This window comes from Falco punctatus (genome assembly GCF_963210335.1).
Source record: "Falco punctatus genome assembly, chromosome: Z".
NCBI lineage: Eukaryota > Metazoa > Chordata > Aves > Falconiformes > Falconidae > Falco > Falco punctatus.
In genome coordinates, this window is record NC_137586.1 from 11,310,769 (window position 1) to 11,331,918 (window position 21,150).

Consider the following 21,150-nt stretch of genomic DNA (forward strand, 5'->3'; position numbering starts at 1 on the left):
TGCCTTATGGAAAACAAGTGCACAAACATACTAGAAGAGACAAGAAGTTCAGTGATGCCTATCCCTGGATCTCTCTCTCTTATTTTTCTGACAGAGTACGAGGTCCATGAGGTGGTTCAGCATCAGTCTTTGTGCTTCTGCTGAGCTGGAAGGAAGACATGCTTTGAGATGACTGTTACAGAAACACTAGTGTAGTTGTGATAGCAATATGTCATGATTTACTTTGCCTTGATGACTTTCACAGTTATTCATCGAAAATTCCCTTAAAACCAAAAACATCAGATGGAGTTTTCCAGCAGCCAGCTCCAGGGCTCAACTGTCTTTACTGCCCAAAAGCTTTTCCTGACCTCTGCTCTAGATCTCACTTGTGCTGTATAAATCTATTTCTTATGATTAGGACAAGTAGTAAAGAAGCAGAATGGATTCCCTTCCTCTCTGGAGTAGTGAAGGGCTGCTGCAAAGAGAGCACGAAGCCCTACTCACTTTTCTCGTGTTTACTAAATGACTCTTTGTCTTTTAGCCTTTTCTTGTCAGAATTTTTTTTTTTTAGGCACTCTTTAATCAGCCTGTCTTTTGGGGTTTTTGGTTGTTTTTTTTTTCCCCCTCTCCTTTCTTTGTATTTCCTGAAGTGCAGTGTCCAAAGCTGAATGTAGAAACCTCGCTGAGAGCCTGCTCACATGCTCTGCAGGGCAATGAAGACTGTTTCCAGACTGTGATCCTGATACCCCAAGATATCTGGTATCCTGCTGTGATGGTGCTTTTGTATCACAAACTAACACTGATGCGTAGTTAGCTTCTTGTCCTTTCTAGACCTGAGGTTTTTCTGAAGAAGGGCTTTGTCAGCTTTCTACCTAGCCTGTACTTACATTGAATTACAGCTGAATTGCACTTGTTCTTACAGAATTGTTTTTTTCACTCCTTAAGCACATTGTGTCTTCCCAATCTGTCATGCTTATAAATCCTTCAAGTTGTATGTGAAAACGTTGTGTAGTGCCCAGGCTGGCAGGCTGTGCGCTACCAGAGGTGCCTGAGGGACCCTACTTGATACATTCCTGGAGTTTCTCTGTCCTGAGTATAATTTTTTCCAGTGTGCTGGCATCTATTTTAGCAGTTTTATTCAGACCTCAGGATATGAAACTTGTACTGTTATACTCCTACCGCTAAAACTAGTTTACCTTGTCACAGAAGGAAGTTAAAGGCAACAGTTGTACTTTTGATGAAACCATGCTTGCTGTTATTTCTCTCCTTTTTATGTTCTAGAAAATTTGAAATAATTTGTTTGTCCAGTCTTATTTCCTGGGGAGGGGTGGGCAGTCAAGTTAGCATGTTCATAATTATCCAAGTCTTCCTCTTCCTATTTTGTAAGCAAAGCGAATGCTTGCTTTCCCCTTTTCAAGTGCTCAAGTCCACTGCCTGTTTTTCAAGTTCTTAGCACTTCGTGATTGTCAGCCTTGGAACCCAGTACCCAAGGCTGAAGACTTACCAGGGCCAGCTGACTTAGAAATAACTACCTTCTCTGTTTACTTTCAAATCTGTTGTCCTTTACTGAGGACTGTTTTTTATAACTCGCTAACCTTTTTTTCCTTTTCTTAAAACCCGATACTCTGTCAGCTGCCTGACTGCAGTTGGTCACTGTCAGTGAAGAGCTGAAGCAATTAAGGCATCAAATGTTCCGGTCTTCTTGATGCCATCTGACGATAGCTTTGTCTTGCTGCAAGTAGCAGCCATAGGGGTTTTTTGTCATATTGTGAGTTCACTGCTAGGTGTTTAATTTAGTGCTTTGGCTTTTTGATTTCTTTCCTGTACAGTCATGCTTGTCCTTAAAACTTCCACATGAAGAGTATTCAAGCCCTCTGAAGAGGGGTACAGGTCTTTCATTGTATGTCCTTTCCTTCCTCACTGCAATAGCTTGTGATTTTTCTCTGTTAATGCTGTTTCAATGGCTGTTAACAGCTTCCTGAACTGTCTGGTCCTTTAAGCCTGCTTCTCATGAGCTCTAGTTACTGATTTTTTATTAGTCTGTGTTCTTGAATTACATAGTGTTTTTCTAGCTTGTCTTAATTCCTTTTCTTCTGAGGTATCCGAAAGACTGTTAGTTTTCTGAGATGCAACTGCATCCTCATTTCTTCTGTACTTTTGCTCAAATCTAGAAGAGCATCTCTTCTGTCTGCTCTCTGTACCTCGTGCATCATCAGCTCATTCCTAGATCTTGTTTGAGAGTCAGTGGTACGAGTACAGAGTATCCAGATGGGTATCAGGATTTTAAAGGTCCCTGTGGTGATAGTCTTAACCAGGTGGTTCTGTTGGTAGTTAGGAAAGGTCACGTCTCATTTCTGTGATCAAACTATTAACATCTTCCCATCTTCCATTGTTGCCTAGAAGCTCTCAAGAGCTTTCTCTCTTGTTCCAGTGCTTGGACCAGCTGCTTGTGTCCTTAATGTTCAAAGCAATGCCTCCAGCTCTTTTCGAAGTTTCCCTTCCTCAACATGCAATATAATTTCATTAATACACATGGAGCTTCAGCTCATGGATCCGAACTGCTGGATTCCTCTCACATAGGCTGCTGAAATGGTTCTTATGATTCTTAATTGTTAATGATCTGGCTGAAATTTAAATGATAGAAAAAAAAGACACCCAAGAAATTCCCATATGTGATATGATTATATATCCCCTGAGCAATTCAGCCTCCTACCTGGAAAGAGATTAATATTCATATCAGTAAGGTACCTGCATCCTACAGCACCATGAGTCAAAGAAATGTATTTTAATAAAGACTGGACAGTTATAAAATGTCATAGAAATTTGTAACTGTGCATGTTAAAGAAGCTTAAGCATGGCTTGCGTGGTTTTTTCTTCATTTCTGCTGTTTTGTTTGTTCTCTTTCTGTGTTTGTGAGGAGGAAACTTAATCATGGCAGAATCAACCCTGGGGGTTTTGACCCTTAGAGGAATGATTCAATAATTCTCACCTTCACACTTAGAACTTTGTCTACAAAGAGGGATTAATTGATAGCTTGTCTGCTGCAGTCCCTCAGTGGCACCTTGCAGCCCTCTTTAACTGAAATAGCCTTCAGCTAGGGACACAGCTGACTTTTAAAATCACACAGATGTGTACCTGAGATTTTGTAACATAGAAGAATTGACAGACTGGAGAAGAGCAAAAATTCAGTCAAGTCATCATATTGCATCTTTTACCAATTCTTTCAAGTATATTTAAGTATTACAAGAGGGAGTGGGGTCAATTTATATTGAATTCATTTACAGGGGAAAAAGGTCTTAGGCATAATTTTCCTTGTTTATATCAGGAGATTAAATACCTCAATTTACTTGTTTTCATTGCAAAAACAAAATCATTGGAGCAATGTTGCCTCTTTGGTTTTTCTTCTTCTAGATATTGAGTTATTTTGGTTTTAATGTTTGTCGGTCCCTGTTAAATGTCAGTAGTCATGTTCTTTTTGACTGCTACATGACTAGATCACATACTGAGATGGCAGGTGTAGTTCATTACCTTATTTTTCTGGAATAATGGTAAGCATCTGCAGTGGGGGTACTAAACGACTGTTCTCTAGTCTTACAGATACCCAGTCCTATCCTCAGTCTTATTTTTCCATGTCCTGTAGCAGTCGGCACTTCTGATCAAGCATCTGCAAACAGAACCATGAGGGTCTCGCATTTAAAAGCCCTGGCCCAGGGAGGGTGTAGCATTGGTGATTTTGGAGTGTGAAGCCCTGTTTTTATTTTAAGAAAAATATTGGTGCAAACCACAACAGTTCTCTTCTTATGTAGCTGTGGGGTGCCCTGAAGAGCCCTTTCCAGTTTTCCATTGTTATAGAGGAGACCAGCAAGGCACTAGCTGGTGCCAGTTTCAGTTGCTAGTTGATGTGGATCCAGGCCCTCTGATCAGTAAAACCATGTCCTATACTCCAGCCCAGATGGCTAGCGGAGGACGTGCCTGCTTTGAGCCCGTCACCAAAAGGTGAGAAACTGTCCCCTTCTGCCTCTCATGAGCAGTGCAGTCCATGCAATAGTTTCAACATTTTATTTCCCTTAAAAAGACACCTAGGCAACAAAGCTTTTCAGTCCCGTGAAGATGAGTAAGCTGTGCATTTTCATAGCCTCCCACACAGTGGCAAAGAAGCAAACTGAAGCACTGTGACTCTAAGAGTTGCTAGAAACTTCTCTTCATACAGAAAAACTACTTAACCAGTTAAACATCTTCTCTACCTGTTGTATTTAACCTCCACCAAAATACCAGCATTGCTGATTAAATGTCCCAGGGATCTGTGTTGGTGGGAATCTGTAGAACACCCTGGTGCTCATGAAATCGCTGTTCCTACACCCGAGGTGTTCCTGCAGCGTCACGTATGTGTAGGTAAAGTGTGATCGGAGGGTTCCTGCCAGCTGCAGTGCAGACTGTCTGTTGCGAGGTGGCTTTGCTCACAGTGGCAGCAAAATGATTTCTTCATTACCTTATATATAAAAGGCGTGTGGCTTTCAGATCTCTTACAGATTGCACAACAATAATTACTTACAAAACATTTAAATACAAAAGCAGTGGAGGTGTTCTGCTATCTCCTCATGCCATAATCTTACTTCCCTGTGTTGCATCTGCGTTGGCAGGCTGTCAAGCCTTGTGGGACTGCTCAAAGCCCTTCACGGCTTTCCTGAGGCAGATTTTAGTGCAGGGTAGTTCCCCAGTGCTTGAACAACCTGTGTTTGCGGTCTCTTCTGGTTGCCTCTCTGAGAGGAAAGGTTCAGCTGCCATGCGGTAATCAGAGGAGGAAAAGGTCCCTTCATCTCTGAGTGTCTTAAATATGATACCTGCATATTCACATCTGTTTGGAATAAAATGCATGCTTATTTAGCCTGACTGAGATTCTCCAAGACCTACTATCGTTGTTTAACCTGCTTTACAATGAATGTTAACGGTTACGTTACAGCAAAGAGATAATTATTTCTTGTATACACAAGAAAATAGTGCCTTCATTCACTGCTGTTGTGATTTTTGAGTAGCTTTTTGATAACCTTATCTCCAGTGGGAAAAATCAGCAGGCTTGCCCTTTTCAAAGTAGTTATGCTAAAATTAAGATAGATGCTCTCTTGTGGAGCAACATGATGGTCAGAGATGCTTTTCATAATGACCAGAGCAGTTAGCAGCCTGTTCAGTTGCTAACAGGATTTTCTGCAAGTATACTGACACTCAACTACAATTCACCTCTGCTAAAAACCAGTTTTGGTGTTGGTGGTCTGTATTCCCCAGTACAAGGGACATCAGTCCCCTTCGGTGACAACAGAGTTCCTCCATGCCTTCCCGTTGCTCGTTAGAAACAACCCAAACAAACTTGGGGAATTTTCTTAGTCATAACAGGATTTGCAGAGTGAGTAGCTAACTTTCCTATAATTATATTATATTCGCTGCAATTATATAATATTATATTATAGTCACTGCAAGCCTCCTGCAGGCTTGCAAGATCAGGTGGAGCTTCCACAGGAAAGCGAAGAATCCTGACGTTGTTTCTTTCCTGATCTACCATAGTATTCAGGGCTATAGCTTTGCTTCTCCAGTTTTGTGTTGTAGATTCTGCACATCTGTAATTCAAAATTCTTATGAAAGTTTTGAATGGGAATCCAAGTGTAATTTTCTTTTGAGGTTTATTTCATTGTTTTTTCTTAAAAATAAACTGAAGGTGTTTGTGCGACATCTGGGATGTAGTTTACAATCATGTGATGCTTCACTATCAGGTGCATCTCTTACTTTGTGCCAGCACTGCATGTTAAGTTCAAGTAATCCAGCCTGGCTGAACTTCTTTGGCTTGTAAGGTTATAATGACAGTACTGGGATGCATATGAATAGCCTGCCATTATATCTCTCCTTTTTTTTTTTTTTTTTTTTTTTTTTTCTTTAATTTGAAACACTTGATGTGTAAGTGTTTGACTTCTAGAGTGAAGCTGGATGAAAAGTGGCTGCTGCTTTTGCAAAGTGTGGAGTTTTTTGTGGTGAGCAGGGGGTTAGACTTTCTGGTTTTAACTTTTTGATGTTGACTGGGATATGACAGATGGGAGACTGCTCTGTGGAAGAACCAGCACTTTAAGCTGGAATATATCTGGAATAAAGGGTGAATAGGACTCTAGTTCCTGATCTAAACTGGGTAATACTGAGATTTTAACCTAGGTTTCCCACGATTTTGAAAAGTGTGTTGACTGCTGAGCAGGAACACTCTTTTAGGGAATGACTTCCCTGTGCTCCCTCCCCCTGTTTGGACATCTTAGACCAGAGAAATATTCCCATTCAAATGTATTGTGGTCCTATAAAATAGATACTGATTCTGACAAGTTGGTGTTCTCTGAAGGAAGAGGTGTCTTAGACACCTTCCTTCCTCTCCACGGAAGGAGTACCTCTGCTGACCAGAGAGCATGGTGTGGGTGGCAGCAGCGGGCTGACGGTGTGCATGGATGACCTATGTCTTGCAGAGCTCCTCCGTTCCCAATTAGACTGCATGCCCAGAATTGCTGCCTTTTTGTCTTTGGCATCGTTTCTCTTAGGCAATACAGTCACAGCAGTTCCTGTGTTTGTTACCTCCAGAAGTGATGTGTGTGTTGCAGGCTGAAGGAACTGTCCATGTGTTCAGGTGTGCAGAGCACCTCTGAACCAGGATGAACTACTACAGTAAGCTCTTTTTCCCTGTCTGATGCTGCCCAGCCTCCTTTCACATTTGTACCAAGACTCTTCCAAATGCTTTGTCGAGCAAGTGCTTGTCTTTTCCCAGGACTTGCTGCAGCAGTTGTCAGCAGCTTTCAGGAAAAAATGGAACACGGATCTGTTTGGAGAGTGGACCAAGTCCTCTAAATAGTATATACTGAAATAGAATAACACTAAAAATGTTAGAGGTGAGGCAACCATTGCCACCTTATGCAGAACTCCCCTCTTTGCACCTTGCATTGGGGATGTAGTGGCAGAAAGAATTACAGCACTGTGCTCAGTCAATAGAGGCTTGTGTCTGATGTGGAGTGGGACACAGAAACCTGTGGTGTCCTGACCACCTCAACATGGCACTCAGGCATGGTGCTCATCAGTAGAAACTGAGAGAGCTTCATCTGGCATTGAGTAAGTTAGTTCCTCCTGCTCAGAATAGGGGTGCAATGGGAGAGGTGGGTGGGGGGACTCCTACCTGCCACATACGCAGCCCTTAAAAATAGCATTGGCTGTTGGGAGAGCCAGACTTCACACTCTTATTTTTAAGACTTTGTGTGGGAGGAGGGGATATTTCCCAGAGTTGTGTATTAATGAAGCAGTATGTACAAGAAATGCTGCACCAGAGAGATAGCAGTGGTCTTACGGCTTACAAAGCACAAGACTTGGGGAAAAGATAAGGTAACCAGCACTGGCTGAAAGCACCATAAATGAAGCGTTAACTATTCATGCAATGTTAACAAATGCTTTGAATAACATTATAACTTCACAGAAAAAAGGCAGTAGGTCAGAAAAAGGGGTTTGGTACATGGCAGTTTTGTCTTTTAGTGTTGTTTTTGTTTTTCTTTCACTTGTTTCTTGTTTTCCAAGCTGCATGGTTACACAACTTGTTTAGATGTAGGGCAGGGTTGCTTTGCATGCTTCTGAGCTAATTTTTGGAATTGTGTAAGGGTTGTTGTAATTGGAATCTTCTAGTACTGTGCATCTGGATTTAAGTAAGATGATTTCTTCCCTCTCCCCACCCCCACCTAAAAGCAGCATTTGGAAAAATGCTGTTAATAATGCTTAATGTAATGCCTGAAGAGAGCAGAGCTCCAGTTCTGGCTGGTGCTACGTAGAATGTAAAATAGAGCAGCATTTTGATTTTCTGCACATTTTAATGTCAGTGATTTATTGACTTCAAGCCATCTGAAGGTCTTGTGGTACAGCAAATGAATGCAGCCTATTAGGATGTAGTTTTTGCCAGGTCATACAAGAGCTTTCTTTGCATTCAGACTCCTTTCTTGGCACCCAGACAGGATTTTTAGGGCATATCATGGCCACCAACAAGTTGTCTACTGTCAGTTCAAGTTTAGAGTCTGAAGAATTTTGTGACATTGTGGAGGACTGATCAGATGAGCCTGACCTGGGTCAGGGTGTGGCTTCATTTCCATTGCTGTGATGGTTAAACACTGGCACTTTCAAAAGGGCTTTTTGGTGCTTCCTCATCGGTTCCATTTGAAACCTGTATGTGGAAAAGGTAGAAGCAGTTCTTCCATTCCTTGGCTTTTGAATCTGTAAGGAAATGTCTGCAGCCTTTCCTGGCAGTCTGTGAGCTGGGTTTGTAATGTGCATCCTCTGCTGAAAGGCACTTGAGAACATCAGGGTATCAGATACCTGTTTGCAGGGGGAATTTCCCAAGTGCATTGACAGCTTCTCATCCTTTGTGTGCTATAAAACTAAAGATGATGTAGGCATAAAGCTGGAGTGAACTCCCAAAGGCAGCTTGAGCTTTTCAACCATAGCTCAAGTGTGCAGGTACCAGATGCTGGCAGGGCTGGCTAAGTTTGAGTGCTGATTTACTGGGACACCATAGGCGGCAAGTCCCTTGCTGTACGGAGTAGCTTGTGCCTTCAGGCTTGCAGGGTGATGTACTGGGTGAGCATTGGTGCTACCCTCTGGCCAATGGGAGTATCCTGCTAAAACCAGAAGGATCCTGTTTAAGCCACGCTTACACGTTGGATCAGGAAGAGGGAAGGAAGGGCTGTTCTGGGTAACTATGGACTCATTTAGTCAGCCCTCGCTGGCACGGCTGTGGAAATAATTGGGAAAGGAAGTGTTGCTGCGGGAAAGAAAGTGTTACTGCCTGTCAAATGGGAAATAGTAAAAACACTAATTTCATGCTGCTTTCTGCTACGCTGTGACAGACCAGGTGGGCAGTAGGTCTCATCTGCCTGTTTTTCCATAATTTTTCTAATACGCCATGTGGGAAACCAGCGAATGATTTGGAGAAGGTGGGAACTATTGCAAAAATCAAAGAATACGTTCTAGAAGTGGGAGAGAGGACACTGGGGTAGTCCTGGGAGGGGAGGTGCTGAGGATGTGTGAGATGTATGGCTCAGTTCAGCAGACTGGAAATTGAGAGTGGATGTTGCTGCCATGTACTAATAGAGCATGGGAGTAAATATTGGCAAGTTTACAGCTATTTAAGCTAAAGGTTAATGTTAGTGCAAGAACAGAAGGGTATATAAGCTGGTTATGAACAAACTCAGGCTAGAAATCAGAAAGCAATTTTTCTAATTGTTAGTGAACAGCTTCCAAATGGGTTTCTTTGCCCTTTCTGTTTCTAATTAATCTAAAAATGGGTCTGTTTATGAAAGCTATTATGTGACAGTCGCCTGTGGGAGCAAAGAATGGACTTTGTCATGCAGGAAGCCTCTAAGTAGGCTGTGAGAAATGTCCGTGGGACCATAGCCTCTGTAACTATTTTTCATAGCATGGCCGTGCTGTGCTCACACTGCGCACCCGCCTGCCTTTGCTGCTAAGCTGTGCTGCCTTGCAGGACCCTGTGGGTTTCAGAGCATGACCGAAGGTGTGTAGGAGAGGTATTTGCTACTTAGTGCTGTCACTGAAGTGAAATTGTCAAAATCATATTGCAGCCCCTCTTGGATGGTGGCTTTTCTATGCAGTTACGCAGTAGATATTAAGGATGTTAGACTGTGTGAGGGTTCTCTTGAAGAATGGTAGTTATTAGTGACTCATGCCTAATGAACCTGTCATAGGTATAATTTTGTTTTCTGACAAATCATCAAGTGGTAACAGTTTCAGAAAATGTGGTGTAGTTAGTAAACAGGTTTGTTCTTAAATGAGATTATAAAAATTCCCCATGGAATTTCAGTTGCTTATTTAGACAGTAAATTTCAATTGAACCTATATTAATTAGAAGTTTTAAAAAGCTAACACTGGAAAATTATTTTCCAGGAGAGCTTGAAAAGCAACAGACTATCAAGACAAAACCGGTGATATGTACTAAAAAGGAGATAATAGAGCTCTCCAGCTAGAAGGGAGTTTAGATTTAGCCTTCAACTGATTTATCTATTTACCCTCACTATGGTCAATACTTTAGGTTGTTGCATACAAGAATATACAAAATACAAATAGAGATATCTTTATGTAAAAGATCAGTTTATTTTAACTGTGTTTCCATCTGTTTCTTATTTTTGTTAATGAGTCAATATTCACCTTGTATTTTAAGATAACACACACATTTTTTAGAAACTGTTATTGAGAAACTGAGAGTGCTAAATTCTATTGCTATTTATTTAAATTTTTCTATTTTTATTCAGTGTATCGTGCTAGTGCAGCATGCAAGTGTTTTTATGGTATCTCATATAACAGGTACTTGAAGCATCCAGTTTTGTCTACACAAATACCTATAGATTGGCTGGTGTAGTCACTCTGAATTTTGTTATGCCTAATTTAAGGAACTTAATTTTAAGCAAGTACCACTCTCCTTCATATTTTGTGACATGGATACGTGTCACTCATCCTAATTAAGTTGCTCTATTTTTAGCTTGCAGTAGCAATTGCTAGTTAATGTAGAAGTCTGTACAGCTGCTAGAATCATCCCTTTTTCATCCTGTCTTTACATCTGCCTTGCTCCAGTTCTGGTGAAGGTGGAGTGGCTTCCAAGACCTGAGAGCACAGAGCAGAGGCAGCAGCTACTGGAATGACCCCCCACCATCCCTGCTCAGTATTTGTGTGTGTTGGTCAAACTGTGCTTGTCCCTCCCATCACAGACTTGCTGAAGGGGCTAACTGGCTTCTCAGTCACTTGACTTAGGTCACCAATGTAATCAAAGCCTGCTTTGTAGTGCAGTTTTCATCCCGTTGCAGAGGCTTTCTAAATCCAGCCGTATTATTTTTTTGCCTTAAATTTCCTCCCTTGTCCCTCGTAATCAGGGCAGCAGACTGCCTGGGTTTCTAGACCCTGTTAATTCATGCCCATTTTGTAGAGCTTGTCGAGTGCCTTTACTGGAGGCGTGAAAGCTGTGTCTGGGCTTATCAATATAGGCGTGATCACTGGGGTCAGCTTTGTCAGAGCTATGGTCTGGCAGTGCCACTCTTTTTCTGTTCAGTGCCTACACTATCAGTGTCCTCAGAGACTGAGAGAGGTTGTATGTAGTTTATAACAGGTATTTATGGGGTATTTTGGTTCATTAATCAGCAGCTACTTTGTGCAGGAAATATAAGTACATGAAATTATTCCTACCTGCAGAGAAAAGCATATTAAGCCAGGAGTCATCAAGACAAAGGTAGGGTAGTAAAAAAGATTCTTTCCCTGCGTTTTGAAAATTGGTGCATCTGTGGCAAATGAGGAAGAAAGTGCTGGTAGAGGACGCAATCTGTCAGCCCAGGTAGCAGGGCATTGCTCCATAAGGTAATTAGTTGCTGTTCTCTGCCATGTTAAGTGATGCTGGAGAGGCCATGCTGGCTTTTGAAAAGGGTTTTTTTCCATTGCCTCTCCCTCTGATCCATGAATTGATTCCTTGTTATTTGATTTAAGATTCTGGAAATAAGCCATCAGAACAGTAAGAGGAGTAGCTGGAAGCCAGACTTCATAGTGTCTGATATGCTCCAGACAAGTACTCTGAAAAATCAGGGGTTTGTTATCTTGAGATGACTGTCCAAACAGAGAAGAAAGTCTTGACCTGACTCTGCCCTCATTCTTCAATTGTAATGGGTATTTTTTCACTTCACAGGTGTGCTATGAAAACACCAATTAATGGTGGAATTACTTGAGTAATATGTTGGTAAACGAGAGAACACTCCTTAGCCCCCACTGCACGTAACAGTGATGCAACTGCATGTAGTGGTAGGGCCTGGTTGTGATACAATAAATAATGCACATAATCTTTGTGCATAATTGTGCTTTGAACAATATTACATAGTTTCTTGTACAACAAGCAGTAGAACACCCTCTCTTCTTACAGAGAAAGGGTTTTACCTCCAACCAGAGAAAGAATCCTCTTTAAGTTTGTACTGGGTCCTACCCTGTGGGCTCAGGGCGCTGAACTCCTGTAGCCAAATCCTTATGTGTCGGACCTACCTTTTGCAGAATACACAAACAGTTTTGTCAGAGACCATTTCTGGGTTCTCACTGTCAAGCTGAAATAGGAAAACATGCTCTGCAGCGCGTGAGCTAAGCCGTTGTGTGCTGGGCAGCTGGGTTGTCGTGCAGACCATCTGTGGGGAGTAATTCACATTAATGCCTGGTAGCATTATGTGTGTTACCATGTAGTTTCCTACCTGAGATAGGTTCTGGAACGATACAGGTAAGGAGCAATAAAACTGAGACCCAGGCAATATGTGAAGAGGTTAACTGGACTGTCCGTCTTCCTGAAAAGCATCCCTGAAAAATGCCTGTACTCCCTCTTGTTAAAACCTTATGCGATAAGAGATCTTGCAGCCTCCCTAGGAAGTCCATGCTCACTTATGATTAAAAGCTTTTCCAGATGTCTAACCTAGCTTTCCATTGCTGCAAGTTAAGCCTGTTATTTATCTGTATTTGCAACAGAAATGCTGAATAGTTTACTTCCCTTGTGCTTGCCTCAGCTAGTTCATGTTTGAAGGCTGTTATATCTACCTGAGGTCTACATTTCACAGCATGTGCAACTTCTTCTTTTGAGGTTTCTTGATCAAAAAAGCAATTACAGCTCTAACTGAGAGTAATTTCAGGTTTTTCCACCCCCAGCACATGTCTGTGCTCAGATGCCTTTGCATTTTAGTGATCCTGATTATTTAATTAGATGTGCAATTAAGACATTGATTAGAATTTTTCAATTTCATGAAGTATCCAGTCCTTATGTTTTGGATGCCTTTAGGAGGGAGAGAAAGAGATGTAATTTGAAGGAGGAAGCAGCAGAGGGAGAGTTTTCTCTGCTGTAAATGTTCTCTGCTTTCTCGCTGCCTGTTGACCTAAGGTATTCAAACTGACTCTGGTTTAAAAGCCAGTATAATAGTTGTTTCTGGAACGGCGGCACCCAGATGGCAAAATTTTGAGTCGCCTGAGTTGCAGATGGCAGCATAGATTTGCTAAGAGTCCGTCTTCTACTTGTGCTTCTTGATTGAAAATGGGGAATGACAGTCCAGCTAGAGAAGGGCTTCCGTGCTTGCAGCTGGGCAGCTAAAACCCAGGACAAGAGTTCGGGGGGCATTCAGTTGTTTTCAGGAGCACGTTAAGGAAAGGTTTTGTGTCTGTCGTTGCTGGGGCACATGGAGACAGCGTGCTACCCCAGAGCCTGTCGCGTGAGGCAACTCTGCTTCTGAAGTCTGATTCTGATTTTGGGGGGCTGCGACGAGTGGGGTTGGCACTGTCCCGGCAGCAGCTTCTGAAAGCTGTGTGCTCTCTGGGACGTAAGGCTTGTTTGTGCCCTGAAGTGCCTGGAACTTACTGGGTGAGGAATAAAATGGCCTTTTCTGTGAAGCACTGAGGCTGATAGTGTTTGGGTTTGTAATCCAAAAGTCAAGAGTGCAAACATCCCAACATCCTTAGGGAAACAAGGAAGGGGCAGGCAGATTCACCCTGTGTGTTTAAAGGGCTGCCTCACATCTCTTAGGGAAGGCTTTGTCACTGTGAGTGACACTGATGACTATACACAAGTCAAATGGAGGATGATTTAAATCTGAGCTTTTCTAACTGACCTGACCAACACTCCCTTAAGGATTTTGCACCTTAAGAATTCCCATATCAGACTAGATGTGTTCTAGCCCCTGGAGGGGTGTTTGACTGGTGTGGCAGCAGCAGCATCGGAGAGGAGGAGATGGGAGGACTCACTGCAGGCAGCTCTGATGCATCCTTGCCTGATAACGATTGGCCTAAACTGTGGAGTGTAAAGATTCATAGCTCTGCAAAAACATTAGTGCTACATTAATTCAGTTTTTCATTAACATAAAAATCCCACTCCTTGAATCTTACTACATTCTTGGCCTTGGAAATATCCTATATTCCCAAGCTGTGTGAAAGTCTTTCCTTCTATTAGTTCAGAAATGTTTATGTCTCAGGGTTCATCAGGCATCCCTATAGTCAAATGATTTTAACACGTGGAGTGTAAACATCTTTCCTACCAAGACAAGTCAGCCAACGATTTGGTCTCACCTACTCACAACAAATAGACGTCTGTTGCCTGTCTTTGGAAGGTAAACAGTCACAATACCTCTTGTCTTCAGCAGTTTTTTCAGTGTGCCAGTGCTATTCTTCTTGCCTTCCTATAAACCAAATAATTCAACTTTTTCTTTTATTGGAGGAAAAAAACCTTTTTCAAGGGGGAGAACTTTTGGGGCTTTGGGGAAGATTATTTCCTTCCTTTCTTTTTCAAGTGTTTTGAGGCTAATGTCTGGCCATTATCAGTTTCCAAGGCGCTCAAGGGGCTGTAGGAGGTACCTGTGCCTTTGTTCCCTTCTGAGCTTGTAGGTTGCCCTTGCACCTTGCCTTACCCTTTCCTAAGGGGAAAACAAGAATAGTGATTTGATTGACACTTTCTTAAAAAAAACCCAACTTGTTCTTTCATCTGAAAGCAACATCTTAAGCATATATTTTCTAAGTGTGTTCCGGAGCTATTGTAATGACAGAAATGGCATTGACAGGGTAGTTTTAAATACCTTGGAATATACAGTCTCCTGTCTTCCAGGCTTCTGTCTCAGCAGCACTGCTTAGCTTGTGGTGATGCACAGCTCCTCAAAGTGTGGCGTTCATTGAGGACAGCTGTCAAACAGCAGGAGTTCACTGCTTTTTCATTAACACTTTGTCTTTAAACTGCTAATGGATTTGATCTTCTTGTGGCTTTTGAAGAAGATAATGAATAGCATGTTTTCACTGCTGAATCAATTGATAAACTTTGTATCGTGTATTTGAACTTCTATGGTCTAATGCAGCACTGAACACAAACTACTCTACTGAGAACTGTCTTTAGGGAGATGCAGAAGGCAGTTTCATTTGGGACAAATGATGTTTATTTTTCTTCCAGTGAAACAAAAAAAATTGTTTTAGAGAGCTCTTGGGTCAGAGATCTCTGAGGCCATTCGTGAGATGAATTATAGCTGAGTGTGAGTTGGACAGAATTTATCCCCGCTGTTCCAGACAAGCTCTCTCCATTGACTTTTCCCTGTTCTCTCTTGAATTTTTCCCCTTCTTGTCTCTTTGTTTCATCTCTATGTGTAACATCCTTATTCTATAATTTACTTAGCCACCCAATTTTATGCTTCCCTAAGAGCAGTGACACTAGAAGTGTTCTTGCTCGTCTTCCTGCAGGGAGAAGGGGAGTGAGTGTGGGAGAAGGAGGAGCAGGACCTGTGCTCGAAGCGTACTCATTTTCCTTTGGTTAATCCACTCGTGCTCGTGAAGGAATTGCTTACTTTTACAATTTTATCAGTAATTCAGTACTTTACAGGAAGTTGGAATGAAATAGATAATGAGGATTAAAAAAGAAGAAAGGGTAATGTATACCTCGCAGACATCAAAGCATTTGGCCTATATAGCTGAGCCTGACTTTATCAGTTTTAATAATTCCCTGCTGGCTCAACCTAAAATTAAAATCTGTTGGTGAATTAAAAAAATCACAGTAAGAAGTATTTAAATTTTTAAGTGGAAGTTTATTTCTCTAGTAGAAGGCAAATAACTCAGTGAACCTTAAGGTAAAGTGCACTTTTTCTCGTAGGCTTTTTTTAGGTGGAAGTTGTGCCTATTTTTCCCCATACTGAGTTACCTTAATTATTTCAGTCAACAAAATATCCCTGAAAAACAGAGCCTGTCACAATGTCCTGTGTGTTAGGTAAGGGTTTTAAATGAAAGGTGCAATCTTCGTTGCTTCTGAGGGGACCTGTGCTTTTGTCCTTTCATAGCCACCACAAGCTCCTCTCCAGCTCCTTGTGAGCTGTGGTCAGGGCCATGACATTTTCCAGCACTTCGTTGCTCCTGACCTCCATTAGCGATGTCTCCTGTCTCTGTCTAGTGAGACTTGCTTACCTTTTCCATGTTTTTTTCTGTTCCTGTTCCTATAGAGCAGCTGTGGAAGTATTGGGTTTTTAGGTGGCAGTTCTTGGAAAACTGCACAGGCTCTTTGGGTCTTAAGAGCTGCAGCTGGAGGACCGTGTTTGGCTGGAGTGCGTTTTTGGACTTGGATGTGCTAATGTCTGGTGTTGATGGCTGCAGGGTTGGGCAAAGACCAAGGAAGGAAGAGATGTGAAGCACAGAGGCAGTGATAGCGAGATGACATTGGTTCCACTTGTAGTAGGATCTTTGGAAAAAGTAAGGTTTGTAAAATCTTGGGAGGTTGTCTAATGGATCTTCAGGTGCTATAGAGATTTTATGCGAATAAGAGAGTGTTGTCTGACAGATGATTAGTATTTTTTTTAGAGCTGTTGGTGTGAAAGAGACCCCTGGCAAGATCTTTTTTGTCTTACTCATATGCAGAGCTTTGAAGATACCAAGTGCTGTGCAAATCCTGGATTGCCATTTTTATTTTCTCACTTGGGCAGTCTTCATTCTTATGTGGATGAATTTGATACAGAGCTTTGGCTCTGAGCTCAAATGCTGTAATTGGCATGTTTAGTAGCAATCATTGCAGTGGAACTCAGTGCCCTCAGTTGGGTAGGAGCCCTGTTCTGGTGGGGTGCAAACATATAATGAGAAACTTGGGGTCAGACTCTTAAAATCATTTAAAGATAAAGCACTTCTGAAAATCTGACCTATGGTCCCTGCCCCTACTGAAAGGGAAAGAGCGGGGGGAAAAAAAAGGAGGGGATTTCTGAGGGATGGAGGATATAAGCGACCACCAGCCTTACACGGGATCCGAAATCTGTGCCTGGATGTAGGGGACAGTGCTACAGGGAAAGAGCAGCTGGGGTACTGTTACCAGTGGTGCTGCTGAGACAAAGTATTGTGAAGCATGGCATTAGCCTACCTGTATGCAAAACTTGTGCTTACGTCCATCAAACAAATGAACTGATGGGGACATCAGCCTGGTTGTTGTCAGCCGACACTTCAGTGAGGTGCTGGGATGGAGCTGTGGGACCAGGGGGTAGAAGGTGCTAAGAGAATATCCCATGCAGCAAGGGCAGGGCTGGGAGCACAGTGAGGCTTGTGAAGGAAGTGGTGGATAAAAGTTGGTATCGGTATAGGTAAGAGATTGGAGGGGAAGTATCATTCACAGCAAGGCTGGCTCATGAGGAGGTAGGAGGTATTTGAGCAGATGGGAGGATAGTGGCATTTCCACAGCTAAGTCATAGGCCTCTTCAAAATCCCACCCCACACTGTGAAAAGACTTTGTTTTGAAATATGCAGTGAGTTGTCTTGAACAAGATCAGGGAATGTGCACAGCTCACATTCAGTGCCTTTGGTGTTGAAGACAGAGAAAGAGCATTTGGGAGGGAGGTGGGTGCATGTGTTCGGTGCATGAAGAAGGGGACAGGATGAAAGGAGCATTTGTGAAAAGGAGGATGTGAACATGGATCAGCTGGCCAGGAATATTTTATTATCAGCGGTGTGTTGGATGCCCCTGGAGCAGCTTGTGGGGCAAATAAATAGTGCCTTTCATTCAGGCACTTCTTGCAGGATGAGTGCCTGCTGCTGCTCACTCCCAGGAGAGAAGTGTCGGTACAACGTGAGTGGATCTGATTCTGTGCACAGCACTTCTGCAGTCATTCTTTTATGTAACAATGTGACTTTTATTTTTGGGAAATGCGAGATCAACGGGTGTTCAATCCCCCACACTTGTAGCAGAACTGGTATTAGTCTTCCTTGGAAACTGGATAGGATTCATTTCAGTGAGGGCATCGTTGAATCTTGCGGGTTAGTCTGGGGGTGAACAGAAGATATAAAAATAAACATCTATATCAGAGTTGGGCAAAGAATCTTCTTGGAGCTGGTTAATTATGTTGAGTCCTGGACTTTTTTCCCCAGCCCCCCTGCTCCATAGCCCTGCAGGATGACAGGAGTCGGGCACAGTGCTTTTCCAGCACAGATCAGCTCGCTGCACTGTATTGCCTGCTCTTGCAATGCCAAAGCAGTGTGTTTTGTCTTTAGTCAGATTGGCTCCATCAGTTCGTATTTTCTTCTGAATGGATAATAAAGTGGAGAATCATTTTGAGGCGAGGAGTGTTGGTGCGTGAGTGAGGCAGGGAGGCTGCGTGTGTGAGGAGCTAGGCAGTAAGCAGCTGACGAGGAGGAGTAAAGTAGCAATAGCTGCACAGCTTTCTCTCTGCCTCTGAAGTACAATATTTTCTGTTGAGTCACAACTGAAGAGAAGGATGAAGTTTTAACTGTACTTGGTACTGCCTGTGAAAGGGAAGAGATGCACTGTGCTGGTGAACTGAATAACGTCTGTTGAGGGATACTCCTGGAAGCTGACAGGACTTCTGCTTTTTTGGCTTTTGCATTCACTGGCTTCTGCTGTTTTTTGCTTTTTGGATTTTTAGTAGCTGTTTTGCCTTTTTTTTTTTTTTAATATTTTTTTTTTTTTTTACCCCTTCAAAACATGCCTTCAACTTTATGTGATTTCTCATCCTAGTGCTGCTGTGGAGCAGGATACTCTCGGTGCCTTTAACGTTGCTTTCCCTGATACCTGAGATGGGACACCAACAATATGTTGATAATCTCCATAGTGAAAGTTCATTATATTGTGTACCTTTAACAAGATTAGGAATTCTTCAGGACTTGTCTTTTCTATGAGAACAAGCTATTGTATTCTGTAGTTTTCTATTAATTCTATATATTTCCTTTACATTTTAACCTTTTATTTTGAAGCAGCAAGGTAAGTGAATGATTGGAATAAATGAACTGCTGGGTATAAACTGCAAGTAGACAGCAACCAAGGAGAATAGGTCTTTGTTTTTAGAGTGGGCTTGTGTGTGTGTGTGTGTGTTTACTTCAGCAATACAATAGCTCTATTGGAAGCTGACTGGATTTAAACATGTGCTTTCTAAAAACAATTTACTCTTAGTATGTTCATTTGTATGCTCTATTTCTTAGGCTTTGTATTCACCCATTAGACACTAATTGTATATGTCTTATTGCTAGTATAATTGAGGTTTTGTCTGTTTACTTCTCGTACTTTTCTGTTAAAAGGTTTTGTATCTCGGCTGGAATTTGACATCAAAATCACTATGTGAAGAAGAGTTAAAGGGAAAGGGATTTGGGGATAATTTAAATTTAAACACTTGAAAAGCAAATAGTTTGAGGTAATTAAATTACTGGTTTGATTCTTCCTTAAGTGTCACATAAAATAGGCTTGCTTTTAACCCAGAGTATTTATTGGCCTGATTCCCTGTACTGGGAAGCTTGTGAGTTGATGAGATGAGATGGAATGACTGGCGTGCAGGAGTGGTGAGGGTGCTGTACAAGCTCGTGAATCAGACCAGATGGTGTGACTTTCAGATATCTTTTCAGTTTTCACTCCTTTTATATGGGCAGCTTTCTTTTGCTAATGGAGCAAGCCTTTGAGGGATAAACATCAAGACTAAATACAGAATGCTAAGGTCTTCTGTCCTCAAGATGAAAAGGAGAAAGCTTATAGAAGTAAAGCTGCAGGGTTAGCCCAGAAGGATTTTTGTTGCCGAGCGCGAGCGCACTGCAGTTTAGCAGCATGAGCTGGAAAACCCTAATTATTCCATCAGCTGCCTACACTGCCGTCACCCAGCCTGGCTGAACACTGCTTGAGTTGTCTGCTCTAAAGGAGTGCAGGACAGGTCAGGAACAGTGAGCAAGATCATGTAGCACCAGTCTGCATCGCAGCTGTGCTGGCACCGCCCTGACAACAGAAGTTAGATCTCCTAACCCGTCACCTTGTCTTGGTGAGTGCTACCTGTCCCTCCCCTGCCTGAGTGTCCCTGTGAGCTGAGGCAGCATTACCTGAAAAGTAGCTCCAGACCTCCTCTGTGAGTAATCAGTTTTGGGAAAATTCTTAGGGATGAGTGTTTCCTGGTGGTTCTTGTGAGAAATGCAGTGCTCGAAGAGTTCACTGTTTTTCTTCAACACTGGGTTGTAAATTGAATTACAAGTAGAGGAAAGGTTCAGCATGTTCTGTTTCTGGTAGCCTAAGCAGAGCTCTTAGCATCCTTCAGTGTTTTCATAATGATGCGTGGAAATCAGAAGTACTGGTAGTGCTGTCTGCTCTCTGGTTAGAGGTAGCTGAATAATCAGAAACCTTTCCCTAAAGCCTAGCAGATATTTCTACAGTTCTGATCCCAAGGCAGGCCAGCTCTCCAGTACTGTGTTTCAGTTCTTGGTACTGTTCCCTTTAAACAAAAGTTGGTTCTTGCTTCTGGCTCATCTGTTCGATGTAATACTTGGTCCTTAGGATCCTGATTTGGGAAAAATCTGTTCTAAGGAACAACTTGTCCTTTAGTTTGTCATGGGTATTCCATTTACTGATTGATTCAGCTGTGTACACACACACACACACACACACACCCCCACCCCATGCTCTGGTAAAAAGGGGGCTATTGAGCTTAACTGCTTCTCACTTTGCTCTTAAACTGTTGATTGCTGCTGCTCAGGTTTTGTATTTGCTACTGAGGAGTGAAGTAACTTATATAAGAAGGATAGAAGCAGGTGTGGGTTATTTGTTTTTTTTTTTGTTTGTTTGGTTTTTTTTTTTTGATTTGGGTTTTTTGATGTGGTTTTTTTGTTGGGTTTTGGGGGGTTTTTTTGGTGGTTTTTTTTTTTTGGTAGTGAATTATTCTTTTCGCCTTTTTCTGAGCACAGGAGAGTCTCAGAACTAGGTAGATGCCTTAGACTTAGCTTGCTGCCAGCTAGGCATGAGTCTTGCACTTCCACAGTCGGCAGTTTTCAGCCTGTGCCTCCCTCTGCACTTGGGGACAACCCTTATTTCTGTCTCTGGGTGCCGCCTTTTCTTGGCAGCCAGGTAATGACAGACCTCATTTGTTATTGTAACCGGTGCATCGCTGTGCCAGCCGCTGCTACTTTTAGCTTGCAGAAAAAGCTGTGATAAAAGGATGTGGCTGCAGAGGGAATAAGCACCTCTTGAAGAATGGCAGGGCTGGCTGCTGCTGAGGCTCTCTGAGGGCTCCCAAGACAGCTGGACTTAAAAGACTTGAACATCTCAGTGCCTCTCCATCTGTGCTCACAGAAGTGATGCTGGGTGGATGACCGACGTTAGTCCCATTTTACAGAAGGCTGAGACAC

General features: G+C 42.4%; 1 protein-coding gene across 14 annotated transcripts in view; it reads left to right on the plus strand.

Annotated features, from left to right (window-relative positions):
• Positions 1-21,150, plus strand: part of UNC13B (unc-13 homolog B) — a 228,072-nt gene that overhangs the window by 84,556 nt on the left and 122,366 nt on the right. The window contains exon 1 of one of the 14 annotated variants that reach the window (XM_080371264.1): positions 1-21,150. This exon is cut by the window's right edge and continues 8,769 nt beyond it. The exons of the other annotated variants lie outside the window; for them this stretch is intronic. The gene's annotated coding sequence lies outside the window, so the exon portion shown is untranslated. 14 annotated transcript variants of the gene reach the window in all.